Source organism: Lissotriton helveticus, chromosome 2_2 (assembly GCF_964261635.1).
Source record: "Lissotriton helveticus chromosome 2_2, aLisHel1.1, whole genome shotgun sequence".
Taxonomy (NCBI): Eukaryota; Metazoa; Chordata; class Amphibia; order Caudata; family Salamandridae; genus Lissotriton; species Lissotriton helveticus.
Window position 1 is genome coordinate 350368038 of NC_136060.1, and position 14143 is coordinate 350382180.

The following is a 14143-nucleotide window of genomic DNA, read 5'->3' on the forward strand; positions in this document are numbered from 1 at the left end:
TACTGAGCGATGCTACACATCAGTGTTTAACCCTATCTGCCGTGATAGGGCCGTCACCTTGTGGCTTCCTAATGGGAGACTGGAGGAAGATCGTAGAGTTCCAGAAAGTAATTACTGTAGTTTAGGTAGAAAACCTTTGTGTAAAATTAAAAGTCTGGAAGCCAATTTAGGCAGCCTGCTCTGTTGTGCCCCACCTGCACGGGGTTTCGCAGCAGTGACGGGGACACACCTTCAGTTTTGAGGTGTCGTGTAGAAAAAAAATATTCGCACGGCCTCCCTTACAAACTTGCAGTTCCGCCCATTGACGGATAACTCCCAGAATATCTACAGCCGTTCGAAACTGTAAAGCCACCCGGCAGCGCTAATATTATTGGCGAATTACATCCTTTAAATGATCAACAACAGAAGACGAACCTGATACGAGGTTCATTCACAGATGATCCATGATTTGCGTACCTGCTCCTATGCAGTACTTTTAACGGGTACTCGTTTTAGCTGCACGTCGTCAGGCATGTTAACAAAATCTGCTTTAAAATTATCAATGGTCCCAAGTGACCCAACGATGCATCCCCAAGACCACACCTACTTTACTCCTCAGCATTACCGTCTAGGAAGAATCGATGAGTTCTTTATGTGTATGTTGCAACTAATAGTTGCAGATACAGTTGTTTCCCGTGACTAAAGCTCAGGGTGTATGATTCTTATACACCGTTAATCAGATTCATCCTGTATTCTTCCCCGAAATGTCGAAGAGCAGAGCCTCTGCCAGATTATGCCCAAGGAGTAAGTCCTGCTGCTCTAGAGGAAAGAAAGTTCACCCCTCTTTGTACAGTGTTTTCTTCGTTCTGTATCTCCTCTCTGTGTTCTGTAAATGCACCTCAACACTCCCAATTTGGCCACAAGAATGTGTAATGCAATAGGTCTCGCGTTTGCGCGAGTTTAAGCTATCAGCATTGTAAATGACAATGCCTTTTATTTATGTTTTAAAAACAAACACATAAAAGGCATTGTCAATTACAATGGCAATAGCTCAAAACCGCGTAAATGTGTGACCTATTGCATCATGCCCCACATTAAAATGTATATGTGCCCCCCATGAACATGCAAGTAACAAAGAAAAAAAATGCAACCTGCAATGTTTTGCCGACCTCGGAGGGGCACGGAGCACGTGTGGCATTTATATTACAGGGCGACCTGGCTGCCTCAAGTGAGACCAGTAAACAGAAGCGCCTTGGCTGTCGGGAGTGGAGCGGCGGGGTTGGGGTGGCAAGAGGAATGCTCCCTAGAGGTGGAAATAGCAAATAGTCCACAATGGAAGAATTAACCAGGTACAGCGTAAGGGGACTGTAGTTGGCTGGTGCTCCTGGGTCCAAAACGGAAGTGATGAATCAGCAGTGACAACGAATGAGGAGTAACCAAAGAAGACCAACGCAGGTATCAAGCACAGGCGGAATTTACCCTCAGTATAGTGCTTACAAGAAGTCTTGCAGACAGCGCATGCGCTGTCAAGGCTTGACCTAAAAAATTATGGCTTACATTCAGGGTGATCCACTATTTGGTGTGTAACTACAGCACCCAGTAAATATCAACACTGCAATCTGTGTCATTTAGCGGGGGAAGTAGCCCCACAATTGAACGTTTCTGCTGAAGATGAGCTCAGAATATGGTATCGGGCTTTTGCTCCCAATTACAGCAGATTTTCCATCTTTCTGACTAGTTTTCTCCATTCTCATTTTGCCAGGGTTTTTCTGGCGAATTCTGAATGGAAATACCTTTAGATGTGTGGTAAATTCCAAGTCCAATTTGCACTTGATTCCAAATTAGAAGGCCACTCATAATAAGGGATGTTCTAACATAATTTTGTGTACGCATGCCCTTCGATTAACAAAACAAGAGTGTTTGAGGACACAAAATAGGTTTTTGTTATGTTTGAAACCAGTTTTAGAAGTTAGCAAACCCAGTCAGTAAAGACGGTAAACTAATTTTTAAAATGGGTTTCCACAAGGGTTACAGATTCACAATTTGCTAGAGGAGTGTTGTAGGCGTCTCTTCCAAACTAATTGGTACATTATGTACCAAAGGTTTGTAACTGGAATTTAGTTTGCAAACCATTGAAAGGTTACCTATTCCCAAATGAAGGTGTTAACACAGTCACAAAAGGGAAGAGTGCCCCCTTTTAACCCTTTCCTCTTTGTCAATTGGGGAAAAGCTTCAGGAGGAGTAGGTAGCGATCCAGAGGACCACTGCCAACTCTCACAGAAATGATTTTTTAAAGTTTTTCTTTTTATTTAAAGCAGCCCTGTTTCTGTTAAGGAAATCAGGCTGCTCTAAAATGAGTCTTTATTAAAAAGCAATCGCAGATGTGGTGGTCTGCTGAAATCTTGCAGGCCATCATCCCTGTGACTGCTGCCAAATGGAGTGAGCCACACAACATACCATATGAATATTAATGAGGTAGATCGGACTGTGACTCACTCCAATTCAGTATTTTGTGAATAGACCTATTAGTACATAGGTCGCTTCCCAATATCCAGTACTGGTCGCAAAAAGACTGGTTGCAAATTGAGACCCCTTTTTGCAAACAGGAAATTGATACATCTGGACAAGTGGTGATGCGAAGAGTGGGTTATGGGGGGCAGGGGGCAATTTGAGCATACCAAAAAAGATATATTCACAAGCCATATTTCAACCTCTTTCCACACTGGAAATGAAGGGAGATATATTCTTTCCCTGGGTGGAAAAGGCACACTACCCTTATCCCTATATTCTGGGGCTGTAGGGGAAAGGAAATGTCCAAAGAAGATTTTGAGGTAAAAAGAAGAAAAAAAATCAAGTGCAATATAACTTGCTTGGTTGGTTTATTACAGACTAGAAACGTATTATTGCAGGAGAAAATGTAATTTAAAAAGCTTTCCATGATTTTACCTAGAACACTGCAACTGATCCATGTTGTCAGATCAACTAGAAAAGTTGTATTCATTTCTGAAATTTTTTAATCTGTGTTCTGCCGTTCTATGTGAAAATGCCCAAATGTCCCCTTTCTTAATTCCTTCTTCTTAACACACACACTCTCACGCATGCACGAGCACACACACACACGTTTGACATCTGCATTTGTTCCCTTAACTAGGTAAAGCAGCCCTTAGAGCTCTCAGCTGTTAAACATATCTTTTCAGTCAACCCATGTCTATGGGAATACCTGTCAGGTACTGATGAAACACAAATTAATGAACATGAAATTCGCTGTAAGAAGTGCTGTTTCTGTACCTTCTAGTTAAGCAATCTTAATGAGAGGAAGAAGGGAAGCAAAGAAAGAAAGAAAGTAAGGAAGGAAAGAAGGAAGGAAATGATGAGGGATTGGCAAGAAGGAAAAGAAAGAAAAAAGGAAAGAAAGAACGAAAGAAAGAAAAATAAAGAAAGAGAGAAAGAAAGAAAAAGAAAGAAAGAGAGAAAGAAAGAAAAAGGGAACGAAATAACAAAAAGAAAGATACAAACAAACAAAGGGACAAAGAAAGAAAGCAGGAAAGAAAGAAAGAATATGTCCATAGAAATACTTCAAAAATAAATCACAATAAAGTGTTTCCTGTTCAGTATGAATAAAAGTGCACAGAGTGTTCAAGGAGGGAAAGATGGGTAGAAAAAAGCAACCGTTACGACAGAAGGAAGTTAGTTGATGGCCTATTGGATAAAGAATGAACCCTTCTGAGGTGATTTTTTTATATTGAAGGACAGCCTACTCCTAAAACTTGTGTGGTATCCTAGAAGGGAAGTGTTCAAATAACAATGCCACACTACATATGCACAACTGATAATATATCCAATAAAAAAAACATACAATGATAAAACCAATCGTGAGAAAGGTAGTCCTATTGACAGCAGAGTACTCAAAATCTAATAACCAATTGCCAAATAATAATTCAAAATAACACGGTACTAAGAGACACTGCTGCCTAGGTGTGCAGCAGGATATAAAGAATATGTGCGTGCGCAAAATGATGAAGTCACATTACAGAGGCTTTGGCTGTAAAAAAATGTGCCTCACAGTTCCCCACCTAAAGAGATTTTTATTTTTTATTTTTTATAATTAGATTCCAGTTGAATGAAAAGGCTGATTTTTATGACAGGAAAGACTACAGTTCTGCAAAAAGAAGAGAAATACTGTCTTTCACAAAAGCCAGCATAATTTTGCCATTCCTTATCTTCTTCTGCCGCTGAATTTACACCCATGGGGTTTCATGAAACCCCTGAATCAGATGGCTTTATTTCTTTAAGTCCCTTTCAGCTCAGCCTGACAAAAGGCGAACTCATTGACTGTCTGACAAAAATTGCTTGCTCAATGATTTATCAATGTGTACAGCAAACATACGTATATCATCCAAAGTGTGATTAAACAAATATAAGTGTTGTCACCAATTATACAGGACATCATGGTCAGAGTCAAGGCAGAAAGAAGGTAGAGCAACGTTCACCCTCTAAAATTCAGGCATCAAAACGTCAGACTTTGACATTCATTAAGACCCCAGGATGCAAAGAAATTAGTGTATTTAGCCGCCGACATACCAACATCGTGTTGCTCTTTTTACCCTTCGTAGATTTGTCACATGTCCCACGTGACATCTTAGTTGTAAAATTGTATGTTTGTATTCCTCAGAATATCCTGCTGCTGGATCATGGTAATGTTCCATGCATATTTTGTACTTGTACTTTCAATCTGTTTTTGACTGGTCTCCTTTTCCGCATCACATAATTTATGCAGTTTTACACTGAATGTCTAATAACTTCTAATTAAAAGTGCTTTACCAGGTTTGGATGAATTCCCATGGTGACAAATTAACAGTTAGGACAGTCTTGGTTGGTTGATTCGATTTGTATTTGCCTCTGGTCATATTTTTCAGCTCAAGGATTCCTTATGCTCCATGCTCTTTTATTTTAATTTGTTTTTTATAGATGTTTTTGACAACAGCATCATAACAACATGGCTATTGAAGTGCAAATATTCTTCTGCACCAGGCATATATTTTTGCAGACTTGTATGGGTACTCAGCAAAGGGCATTTTATCGAACATACCTGCTTATTGAATATTGCGGTACAGTTATTACTAGTAAGGACATCAATCTTGCTCTCTAATTTCTAGTATCAATGGCGCTGAGCGTGTTGGGTTAATCAATAACATTTAGCCCTAATCGCAGTGTATTTTGACACCTTCCCACATCCTTTATCCCAGCTCTTGAAGGGCTACTGATCACTTCCTGAGGGGAAAGAGGCAAAAAGGGGGAGAAGGAGCTTGAACTGGGCCGGGGTGGTGTTGGTGGTGGGGGTGGGAGAGGGGGGGCGTGCACCCTCTATGCTTCTTTCCATAGGAGTGTCTGGAGTGCATCCCACTCAGCAATACCTGATTTTGAACCTCTCCTCCCGTCAATTTACTCATCGTAGTGGCTTCAGCTTTGTCCAATTTCTTCAACAGGGTCTGTGGGGTTGAGCTATTCCACACCATTGCTTTAGCTTTTCCATAATACTGTGATTTGCCTTGTAGCGAGGGTCAGAGTAAAGTCTACAAATCTGCATGACATTTTATGTTGCTTAGATCTTCACATCAGTCTCAACAGGCATGTTTAGGATTCACTTATATTTCGTGATTATTTCTTGATGTGCTCCCGGATATTTGGCCAGTAGTTCCCTAATATGTGGCAAGACCAGGACACATGTAACAGATCAGTGTCTCCGAAGAGGAATCTGTCTGGTGATGACAAGGATATCCAACATAGCCTACTAGGTGTGAACTATGAGCAAAACAGCGTGTTGTATTGCAGAAATTTAAATCTTGTGTTTCATGATACTGTTTTTGGGTAGTTGATGCCTTTTGCCATTCCCCATCTGCTACTTCTTCCCATATATCCTCTGCCTGGACAACCCAGAAGTTCCTCCATCACCACCTCCATCATTTCGATTAGTGTGTTATATATATTTGTGTTACCGCCTTTTTCCTGTTTTCCAATCTTATTATTATATGGAGCATCACAAATTGACACGGATGTATCTGAAATTTCTGGATTAGGCTGTAGAATGTGTCCAATGGTTTGTTCTTAATTAAAAAACAAGGCTGTAATGCTGATAGAGTTTCAGAGTTGCACTTTGGCCCTATCAGATAACTTGTGAAACTGCGTCAAGGACCAGAGTGCAAGACTGGGGTGAAGGTGACCTTGGAATCTGCACATAGTAACATCCCAGCCTAACAGTATCTAACCACCTTTAGGAATCTGAAGGCTTGTTTTGCGATTCCAGCAAGGAGTTCATTACATTCCCCCTATCAAGGGCAACACCAATGTACGCCAATTACACATAATTGCCATTGATATCCATTAGCAGTTCATTGACGTAGGGCCACCAGATAATACGATTGAAGATCGGGTGCACCCATGCCCCCTTTCTCAATGGTAACTGTAACTTAGTGAACACTTATGTCTTTTGTCCACCCTTTCATGTCACCCTGTTGGGTGTAAGCAGGCTCCGGAGACAAGTGTCTTCTTATGTGGGAAATGGTCTCCCACATGTTAATTCGTTGCTTCCCCAATTCTGTGAGTTCCCCTCTCGTCACATCCTAACTGGTGTTCCCTCCCTGGAACTAGAGTATCGTTGTTGGCTAGAGTAGTGAACTGGTCATGCCTCTTCACACATTGTCATTACAAGAGTGACCTGCCATCTAGCCCCCACTTTAAATGATGACATCTCATTTGAGACTTGTTCATATTTCTTCAGTGGGTCTGGTTGGCTCCTTGTGACTTCATGTCGATCAACATCTCATTAGAGGGGTTTCCTCCACCTTTAGATGGAGCACGTCATATTCGCTGACTAGGCTTGTCTTTGCTGTGGTGCTTTCATTCCCACTGTTCTGATGCTGATGATTTGGCTTAAAGTGGGAGATGTTCTGAATACATTGCTTGTTTCCTGCTCTGGGGTTCTCCATGGTCCCTTTCTTCGCAGTTTCTCTGACCTAAGTGGAATTAGAAATGTCATCTGCTTTCCATCGTGATTGTTGCTTCACCAGGACACACTTGCACTCTTCCACCTCTGTGGCTTGAAGCATGTCTCTTAGAATATGCATATCTGTTTTTTTATAGCCTGATTTCTCTTTCGCTCCAGAAGCAAGCTCTACCTCACAAAGTACACTGAGGGATTGTCGCCAGGAAGTGAGCACCCCAGGAGCAAGTATAGTTTCTAGGGTTAGATCAAATGGTTGAGGGAGACAATACGGGCTATCAGTGCCAGCTAGTCATCGATGGGACCAAGACACTGCTAAGGCAAATGTGCCCACTAAATGAGGAATTCTGATGCAGCATCGCCATTGACTTCTTTGGCCCACTACAATACAGCCAAGCTCTTCCTTTTGGCCTCTGACAGACTGCGAGTGGTGTAGGACCCAATTTGCTACCAGTCTTTGTCTCAGGGTTGTTGTGCTAGGATGGCTCCTAGTCCCACTGGGCTGACATCAACAGTGAGTTCAGTTCACAGTCAAAATAAGCCATATTGCAGGCAGCAGATTCTCTTCTTGATCCACAGGAATTTATTTTCACACATTGTAGTCTACTCAAATCTGCACCCTTGCTTGGTGAGTTCACGAACAGCACTGCTGAGGGTAGCACACTCCTTTATATATCTGGCACAAAAGCTGGCCATTTCAAGGAAAGACATGATGTCGCTCACATTCTTGGAAGAAGGTGAGTCATTGAGGGCTTAGAGTTTACCCAGTTCTGGTCGCAGCCCTTTGAAGACATGTCCATAGAACTTCAGTTGTGTTTTGTGGAATTCATTTTTTTTTAGCAATATTCAGTGTTAGGTCGTCTTCTCTTAGTGCCTTGCACATTTACTCTAGAGAACGGTTGTATTCTTCTTCTGTGGCCCCAATACTAGGATGTTATCACTATAGTTCAGGGCATTATGATGAGGCTAATGACTGTATAGATTGCTTCCTGGAATATTTCAGCAGTCAATGATACCCCAAAGATGAGGCATTTGTAGTGCAACGGACCTGGGCCATGGTGAACACTGTGATGTATCAGGAGTCTTCATGAAGTTCCAGTTGGTGGTACCCTCTGTTGAGGTCCACTTTTGAGAATATTTACACCCAATTGAGGAGCATAATCATATCGGCTAGGTGAAGTCTAGGGTGCCATTCACAATGAACAGCTGTGTTCAGCAGCCTCATGTCGATGCAGAGATGGGCTTTTCCTTTCGTTTTTTTTTGTTTTGGGACTACTACAAGCAGGGACACTCATGAGGGCGGTCCTTGTGATCTTTCATCTGTCATCATCATCATCATACCTTGCAATTCTTCTTCAACTGCCCTTTGAAGGTAGAGAATTATTTTCTAGTTATTCTGGACTCCTGGTTTGAAGCATTCATTTATGTGCAATTGGACGGAAAGTCTCTCAACTTTCCCTGTCTAGTGAAGGGCATCAGATGTGTGCACACAATGGGTGGTTTTTTCTACACCATGTACAGGACAGCTACAAGCATCAATTATTCCACTGCGAGTAGGCTGAGAAGGCAGTCAGACAGAATCGGTCCATGCAACACATGGATTTGAGTGTCAATGGTGCAGTACCTCAGTTTTGTCGCAAACTTGCAGTGACATGAAAGTGATTCTATGCCAATCCAGAAGTAGACAAGGACAGTAGGTTGCAATAGTTTGGGTTTCATCTTGTTACATTCTGTGAAGCATATGCAACTTAGTGATACATTGTTGTCTGGCACAAAGCAGACGGGTGCTTCCCATCATGAGATTCAATCACGGGTAATCCGTGTCATAGACAAGCAGGGCAGCACAGACACAAATGTCAAGTCAAAATTTGCAAAGCAAGAGATGCCTTCTTTCACCTTAAGAAGATATGGAGCTCCAAGGACCTAAAGCTGCAAACCAAGATCAGGCTCTTGAACACCAACATAAAATCGGTCCTTCTGTATGGAGCAGAAACTTGAAGGACAACAGTGACCTTCAACAACAAAGCCCAGATATTCATCAACACCTGTCTGAGGAAAATCCTGCAAATCCGCTGGCCAAACACCATCAGCAACAATGACCTTTGGCAGCAGACTTTCCAAATCGTGGCTCATGAAGAAATCATGAAAAGACGCTAGGGCTGGATAGGTCACACCAGGGAAACATCCTTTATGATGCAACTTTTACCACGCAGTGCCTTTACAACGCAGATTTTTCAACGCAAGTCATTACAACGAATTGCACTGGAGGGTGCTCTAGGATAGGTAATAGTTTAATTTACTATCCAACACCTTCCCTACTATCCACGGGGACTGGAGTTGGAATAGTAAATTAAACTATTCACTATCCAGCACCCCCCAACGCAAGTCGTTGTAACGACTTGCGTTGAAAAACCTGCGTTGTAAAGGCATGCGTAGTAAAAGCATGCGTTGTAACAACGTACATCCATCACACCCTGCAAGCCCGCATCAAACACCAACAGGAAAGCACTCACCTGGAACCCTCAAAGGAAAAGGAAAAGAGGAAGACCAAGAAACGCCTGCCGTTGAAGCCTCGAGGCTGACTGCAAGAAAATGAGTTACACCTGGAGCCAGATTGAAAGAAAAGCCAAGGGTAAAGATGGTTGGAGAGTCCTGGTTGATTGCCAATACCCCAGGTAAGTAATCTATTCTTGCATTGTCGTTATGATGTCCAACAATTCCTTGCAAATATGATAAGCTTGAGCTGCTGGTTGAACTTCTGGATGATGATCTCCTCGATCCTGTCCTGGTGTCAGAGATAGCTCAGGTCCACGACGAGCTGCTACTTTTATCCCCAACAGCTCTCATATAGTGTTTCTCTGATTGCTCTTTTGGATTCTCTGGTGCTCCACACCTCTTTCCTTTACACACCTTTTTGAAATGGTTGTCTTTCCACATTTATGGCACTCTTGCCACATTTCCGAGCATGCATCCTCATGCAGGTACACTTGTCCCCTGCAATAGCATTCTCTCTTTTTGTTTGTTCTGTGTTATGCGTTCTTGTGTCGGTGCCAGTTTTTTTACCTGGATCGCCGGGAATAATTCTTGTATGGTGTCTTGTGGTTACGTTTCTGGAGCCAGAAGGCTTGTTCCTGCTTTTCAGCCTTCCCTGCCTTGATCTTCTTTGCTTGGATTTCTGCTTGATTATTTATATGAATTTATCAGTAGGTGATGTAGGAGCAATGGACTGGAAGCCCTCTATGATTCGAGACTGGAGGGCCTCTTCATCTGAAAACTTGTTGAATTCACACTGCTTGACTATACAATGTTGCCTCATGATGAACTCTCCCGTGAGCTTTTTTTCAACGGGGTCCAGATTAAAGATGCATCGTTCATAATCCACATTCTTCTTTGTTTGTAATGTGGTAGTCATTTGGCATTGAGGGCTTCCGGTACTTTTTGATATGTGGCTAATTGAGCTGGCATCTGCTCAGTAATGATTTTGCACACTTCTTTTCTGATAAGATTCTTCATTGTTGACAGCGTTTGTTTTTAATAATTTTTTCTCCCAATGCTGCAATAAAGTTATTGATGTCCTCAAACCAGTCCAAACATCTTGGCGCCATGTAGCTTCCAGAGGTTACGATCAGATGGTCATGGATTCGTAGATATGAAGATGAACCTCTTCATGGTTTTGAATCCATGGATATGATGACTTCTGCCATTTGTTTATTTCTGGTACTGCTTTTATTTGTGTGGGTATTGTTTCCCTTCAGATGTGGCGCTTGGATTTCTTTTGTTTGTCGCCTGGTTCCAAAATGGCTGCTTCCTTGCCGTGTACTGAGAGTGCGTCTCCTGTAGTCTGAATGGGGCTGGTTGACATCATGATGGTGGTCCCAATATTAACCAATAATGTTGCCTGTCTTCAAGATGGCAGCCTCTGTGTTTCAAAATAGTTGCCTGAATTTGAGATGGTGGCATATTTTAATCTGAAACGGGGTGCATGACCCACTTACTGGTTGCTCCTTTTCTTTGATTGTTCTATCTGGGGTGCAATGACCCCTGCCTTACTCTTATTTGTATGGTGTAAGGTGAGTGAGTTGTCCTGCTCGGTGTCCGTTGCACTTGCTGTTGCACCTGAGTTACGGGTCATAGCAGTGTATCAGAGCGTGGCCGCTCATTGTTTGTTTTGCCAATCGGCACGTCAGCTGTGTTACACTTGCCTATTGTGGGTAGTGCTACCTTCCCCTCACCGCTTCTTCTTTTGTCTGGTGTTAGTCGTCAGTGTGAGGGCCCTGGTTTCCCACCTTCTTTGACAGTTTTCATGTTGCACTGTTGGGCACAAGAAGGCTCTGGAGATGTGCTGGAATTAGCTCTCCATTTCAACCATAAACTCTTACAAGAACATATTTATGTAGGATCTGGTCTCCCACATGTCAGCTCATAGTTTTTCCAGTTCTGCGATTCCTCCATCATCATTTCCAGCCTGGCATGCTCTTCCTGGAAGATGGGCACCGTAGTTGTATAGAGTTCTGACCTGGTCAGCTCTCTTCACGTCATGGTGCTCTAATAGTGACATGACACGCCTCATATGAGATCAGCCAGCACACTGTTAATATTGCCAAAGACACTTTAACACAGCCTCACCAGTATGATTGTGAAGTGATACAGCAGTTAGAAGGACTATCATTTTAGATACTGGTTTTCTGCTCATCACCAAGCGAGAGAGTCTCTTCCAGAACACTAAAGATACCCAGACTCCCACTAATGTCCTCATTTTGTTTTCCAGCTATATCTCTGTCTGTATTTGTACTTCCCTATTTTTAAATGTGACACATTACCAATGAAAGGTTGGAAAAGCGAGTCTCTTTAGTTGGATCGAATAATTAACACATCATTGGTTCTGTGAACAAAAGCTTGATGCCATAGTGTTCCCCTGTCTGTTAGCAGTGGAATATAGATTCCCTCATTCCATGGAAGCGATGTGTAGGGGTAAACTGTATTTCCGTTTACACTTTTAGGGACCCTGTATCAAGTGACCAGTGTTTACTACCGGTCTTATGTACAGTGGTGTACATGGTTTGGTCCTAGGGACAATAAAAGGAAGCAAGTTTACCAACCTAAATTGAATACTACTGGGTGCACTTGAACATTGTTGGTTCTCGAGCAGGTCGAGGCAATTTTTGTCTTTTCTTGGTTGTATTGACAACAGATGGGATACTTTATCCTTCAATTACCTTTGTTGGCTCTCCTATAGTTCAGTTCTGTGGTTCTCTAGTGGGAGTATCACAGCGGAATCAGAGCTGTTGCTTCATTTTGCTTATGGCAGAGTCATCACCAGTCATACGATGGTTCCCTCACTGACAGAGGGCACCACGAGTTGAGGTCCTTATAGATCATTTCTATTACAAACATAGCAGCAGTGGGACAATGCCACCAGCACTGTAACCTCCCTAAGATTGTAGTCAGTGAATGGACTGTTCAAGTGCTACAACACACAGCACTCCTGCTGCAAAGAAGTGCAATACATTGCCCAAAAACAATGCCATATAAAGCATCCAACACCAGTCTGGAGAACGACACAATTTAAGCGTACAAATTCATGACTTTCTATAGTCTAATGTCTCATCACAACACTATATATTAGACATGAAAGGTGATAAAAATGGTGGTACAGATACAATCTTGGCACTATCCAAAGCTCTTTACATGGAGAAAAGCTGTTAACAACTTCTAACTGAAGACAGCCATATCCACAAGACTCACAGGGACTAACCATTTACTGAAAATCACCATTAATACATGCCCAATAATGTTTGGGGTAGGCCATGAATTCTTAGTATTCAGTACTGAATGGATTTTACTGTGAGTGCCAACAAGATCCTCTCCCAGGGAAGTAGATTAAATGGTCAGTAAAGCAAACTACCAATCCACTGCACAGAATTGTCCCTTTCTCCATAGTCTGCCGAGGAGACGTACTTTTATGCTTTTGCAGTAAGCTCACACATGCCGTGTTCAGCTAAATACTCTGCTTGGCAAGCAACACAAACTTCAAAGTAACAACTGGCATAATCAAGGATGCACGGTTCAGGGCCCACTAGAAACAAATACATAGAGGAACTCTAAAAGAAGCAGAAATGGGGCAGGATCTTTGTCGTTAAATACCAAGGTCCACAATCACTCCACCTGACTCCAGCAAAATGAAACATATACTTTAAAAATATTCCTCTAATGTATTCATAGAGTTTTTAATTAAAAAAACATTTTTGTCTACAATACCTCTATGAAAATGAAAAATATTGTAGCACTTTTTATACCACTGATCCCTGAATCATTCAAGTGTAAGTTAAGGTCTGCAGATAAGTAAATGCATTATAAATGCTTGTGATCAAGCCACCTTAATGGGCACTTCATTTCTGTGACCTTCGTTGACACCTCCTGGTAACAATGAGTTCAACAGATACAACAGAGCAGGAAGAGGTAAAAGGAATATTACCAGCTGGAGTGCCACCCTTATGCTTAAAAGGGCACACTTTGGCCTCCTTTAGTACATTAGTGCCACCTCCAAGTGGTGTTCTAAGGGTGCTGCTTACTTCTTCAGATTGAACTCTGGCAGTATTTATAGGTGTCAATCAAACATTGAAAGTTTGTCATCAATCCAAACACCTAGTGATCTGAACTTCGGAATGGTAGAAATTGCCAGAGATGCTGACCAGAAAGAATCATGCTACTGCTGTTTGTTATTGCCTATTAGGAGATGCTTTGGTTTTACATCTATTGAGAATTAGGACATCTTCACACATCCAAGCTTACATGTCCATCAGGCAGGAGCAAGGATGTAGTAGAGTAGGAGCTTCCATATCAAGGCATACCTTTAAGTGGATGTCATCAGCACACATCACTGCTGTGCAGTTGAGCTGTTTGATAAGATGAAGTAATGGAGTCACAAAGATTTTAAATAGTAGAGGAAGAGCATAGGCCTTGAGGTTGACCACAAGACTATGAGAGCAGCAGGGACATAGAAACAGGGATTGAGTAAGGTTGGCCAGGAAAGAGGCAAAGTAACCACTGGTCTCCTTCACAATTCAGAGCCCCTACAATGGTCAGGGTGGGCTGAAAACTAGTGTTTGGCCATCTAGTGTCTGGTCCAGGATTGACATGCCACTGAAACAGGGGATCTTTAGC

General features: G+C 42.2%; 1 protein-coding gene across 1 annotated transcript in view; it reads right to left on the bottom strand.

Annotated features, from left to right (window-relative positions):
* Positions 1–14143, bottom strand: part of ABLIM2 (actin binding LIM protein family member 2) — a 797090-nt gene that overhangs the window by 256612 nt on the left and 526335 nt on the right. The window lies entirely within an intron of this gene.